At 34.4% G+C, this 4,334-nt stretch overlaps 1 non-coding gene across 1 annotated transcript; it reads right to left on the reverse strand.

Moving 5' to 3' along the window:
* Positions 1–3,006: 3,006 nt before the first annotated feature.
* On the reverse strand, positions 3,007–3,086 carry TRNAL-UAG (transfer RNA leucine (anticodon UAG)). The gene has a single exon. It is a non-coding gene; the product is annotated as a tRNA-Leu (tRNA).
* Positions 3,087–4,334: the final 1,248 nt, after the last annotated feature.

Here is a 4,334-nt window from a genome sequence, read left to right on the forward strand (position 1 = left end):
AGATTTTTATATAATTTTCTAATATATAATATATCAATGGAATTCATAGATTAAGTCGAAGGGAGTCACTTGAGTGCATTGCTTGCCAAGGAGACTGCTCCGATTCACTTACTCATGGTGGTCAATCATTCTTTTCATATCTCTGGAATCTTCTTTTGAGTAATTATGGGTAGTTTTTTCATTGTTGTACTGTTTACTTTATTTGCGATTTTTATACAATGTATGATTATGTGTGGCCATTGTTAAATTGATTTTTGACATTTATATCAAAAGAGAAATAAAAAGAAAAAAATAAATAGAAACATAAAGACAAAAAAAACATATAGGTGAAAAGCCTTTAAAGGTGAAAGGTAAATTTTTTTTTCATCCAACGTTTTGAAATGATACAGAATACCAGTTCTAGAAGAGGGATTACTTCAGCCATGAAATAGGATGTATGTGTTGTAGTAGTACATCAACAATCAATAAATGCTGGAAGTTTAGTAAGTGACTAGATGTATTTGAGTTATGCATTATGCGTTGTAAGCATGATTAATATCTTTTATCCAGCTTAAAGAAATGGTTATTTTCCAAAAAAAATTATTTATTCTAGGGCATACGAAATATTAGTGTGTAAATTCTGATATTCTTTTATTTGCTCTCTTGAGACAAATAGGCCTTTCGATAGGCATTTGTTATGTGCGTTCATGAAGATTCCTCCTAGGAGACACACTTCTGACAGTAGTACAAAAATTAGGGAATAATATGATTGAACTAAGATGAGATAATGTTTATCCTCTTTTGCACATTTCCCTTATTAATCAATCTTAATAGTTTGAGAGTGAATATGATTGCTTTGGTGCTGGTCATAGTTCTACCAGCATCTCTGCAGCACTTGGTACCTTTTTATCCTACATCTACCTGAAGGAAATAAATCTTTCTACCTGAATTCGACAATTACGGTTATAAGATTAAATCTTACGAATCTTTTTCAATCTCTTGCATCTTTTCTTGTCAGGAATGGCTGTTGGAAGAGATCTGAAAGGCGGAGACAACCATGTTGTTGCTATTATAGGTGATGGTGCCATGACTGCAGGGCAAGCCTATGAAGCAATGAACAATGCAGGATACCTTGACACTGACATGATTGTTATCTTCAATGACAACAAGCAAGTTTCCTTACCGACTGCAAATCTCGATGGGCCCTTACCTCCGGTAGGAGCTCTCACCAGTGCTCTCAGCAGGTTGTAGTCCAATAGACCTCTCAGAGAATTAAGAGAAGTCGCCAAGGTTAGTGGTCATCCGTCATCCACACAAGCAAGTACATATGAATTTTGACTCATTGGAACTGTCTAAACTAAAATGCAACTGAGATATGCAGGGAGTTATGAAGCGACTTGGAGGGTGCGTGCATGAAATAGCAAAGATAAGTGGATGAATATAACGGCGATGGGATGATTAGTGGTTCAGGGCTCATCACTATTTGAAGAACTTGGTCAGTATTACATTGGCCGGTGGACGGTCACAACATAGATGATCTTTTGACTATACTGAAAGCGGTGAAGAGTACTCATACAACAGGCCCAGTATTCATTCACGTCGTCACTGATAAAGGCCGAGGATACCCATATGCAGAAAGAACTGCAGACAAGTACCATGGTAAACTATTTATAGCCGAGATTAGTAAGCTTCCATCTAGAGAGTAAATTTTTTAAACCAACCCATTGGTTTTTCATTTGCAGGTATATCCAAGTTTGATCCAGCAACTGGAAAGCAGTTCATAACTCTATCTAATGGGCTTTACTTGGGTTTTTTTTAAATAAACAATGAGGCCCAAACAATTTAAAAAGTTCAACAAATTAATGGACTATAGGCCCCATAATTTGCAGACTTTGGGCTTTTCACATTGTTCATACATTTTTTTGGCTAGATACCCTATTCGTTTTTACTATAAACTACTGTGCAAATTTATACATGAACACAAATTTCTATATAAATAATACTCTGACCAACCATGACTATGGGTCTGGGCTTTTATAAAATACATACCTAATTAGAAGACTTTGGGCTTTTAACGTTCTTTGTACATTTTTTTAACTGGATACGCCGTTCATTTTCACTATAAACTACACATGCATTGATAAATAGTAGCAGATAAATAATAGTTCAATTAATACAAATTTATTCGTTTCAATTCGTTGATTCTTCTTCCATCACAACTTAACGTTTCAGTATGTAAGTGCAAGTTTACACATGAACTAAAAGTTCTTAATGACTTTCATAAAATCCTTTTAGTATGTAAGTGCAAGTTTCACTTAAAGAAGCAATAAGATAGGGAATATATGTATACTATTTATCAATTACCTTCCAATCTCCACCCATTTGTTTGCATAAAATTCCAGGTAGAAAATTCTTTGAGTTAAGGTATTGCTTGAATGTCCAAGGTTCAAAAAGTAAGCATCCAGCATCAACTATGACATTTTTCTGGGCTTACCCTTGCAAAGATGCAATCACATTTTTTCTTCATGCTTTACAACTTCAATTTGATACACCTAATTAAAAGACTTTGGGCTTTTAACGTTCTTTGTATATTTTTTTAACTGGATATGCCGTTCATTTTCACTCTAAACTACACATGTGTTGATAAATAGTAACAGATAAATAATAGTTCAATTAATACAAATTTTTTCGTTCCAATTCGTTGATTCTTCTTCCATCACAACTTAACGTTTCAGTATGTAAGTGCAAGTTTACAGATAAACTAAAAGTTCTTAATGGCTTTCATAAAATACATATATATTTAAAAAATTTATTCTAGTATATATTGGAATATCAAGATAGCAAGCCCATCGGGCTTGATGGCTAGTATAAAAGAATTAGATAATTGATGCAGAAAAATAAAAGAACAACTAAGTCTGACAGCTGTGGGATTTGAACCCACGCCCTTTCGGACCAGAGCCTAAATCTTGATGGCTAGTATAAAAGAATTAGATAATTGATGCAGAAAAATAAAAGAACAACTAAGTCTGACAGCTGTGGGATTTGAACCCACGCCCTTTCGGACCAGAGCCTAAATCTGGCGCCTTAGACCACTCGGCCAAACTGTCTCAATTGGTAGAAGTAGCCGTCATAATATATCTAACCACTTCCAATCTATACAGAATTACAATAAACAGTTTGTCAATATGTTGCTTGATTTCAGTTTATTTTTATTTTTATTTTTTTATTAGCAAGTCTGTTTTAAATGAGATCAACAACTCTTTGATTTCAGCTATTTGCTTCATAAATTCACTAAAATCTGGATTAAGCATAACCAATAATAAGTTATAATCGTCTTTTACGATGAATCTTTGCTCGTTACTAGTAAACGAGTGCCGTTATGACTACCCATGTTAAGCTTCGGATTTATATCTCTGAACTTAATATATGGCTATGCCTTGGCATATTCAAAGTAGTCTACCCACTTCAACATGTTTTTCAGCTCTCTCACAATGAGTTGTTATGGGGTCCCTGTAATCTTGCTTACGAAGTTACAATACATAATTTAAGACAGAAGGGGTTGCAACCTACTTGCCATCAGATTTCTGATTGTTAAGAAGAATAAACACCAATACAACCGTAAATTTGAAGATGCCACTGGGAACTCTTTTATTCTGGTGATCCGTGATGTAACACTTGCATTTACGATGAAGTTTAAATAATTTATGATTTGTCTATTCCTAAGTAATAATCTGGGCTATTAAATCGTTGAGTACTCGCCCAGTAATCGGTGAGTACTCGCTACTCGCTGCTCGCTGCTTAGCCGACCCAACTAATAATTTAGTCCTCGATCACAATGAGGCTCAAAAACTCTCCGAGTACTCGGCCGATTAGCCAAGTAATTGTGTTCGCTATTTCAGCTATTTCAATATTAAACATTGAACTTGACATTTCGCCAATTCGACCAACCCTCAATTCTGTAAAGTTCTACACTTTAATCATATTTATTTTTGTTGATTGAGTGTTTTAATTGTTTATTGATTGATTGGATTGTTAATTGGTTTCATTATATTGGTATTTCAAAGTTAAATATATTTAATAATTATTTGTAAAAAAATATAGTGTTATAAAAAATCGCTCAATTAATCCCAATTAATCCCTGACCGATTACACCTACTCGCTATTCAAACGAGTGTCAAACGAGTGGCTACCAAATAGCGAATAGCGATTTAACTTACCAGAAAGCGCATTTATGTGTATATCACTAGATCCATAAAGACCATAATCCATGCAAATGTGGACATTGTAAAATACATGCAGTAAAACCCAACCGGATGTACACCAGAGAAATGGACTAAGTGGTCAGACACTCAGAA

The sequence above is a fragment of the Coptis chinensis genome, chromosome 2, assembly GCF_015680905.1.
Source record: "Coptis chinensis isolate HL-2020 chromosome 2, ASM1568090v1, whole genome shotgun sequence".
Classification (NCBI taxonomy): domain Eukaryota; kingdom Viridiplantae; phylum Streptophyta; class Magnoliopsida; order Ranunculales; family Ranunculaceae; genus Coptis; species Coptis chinensis.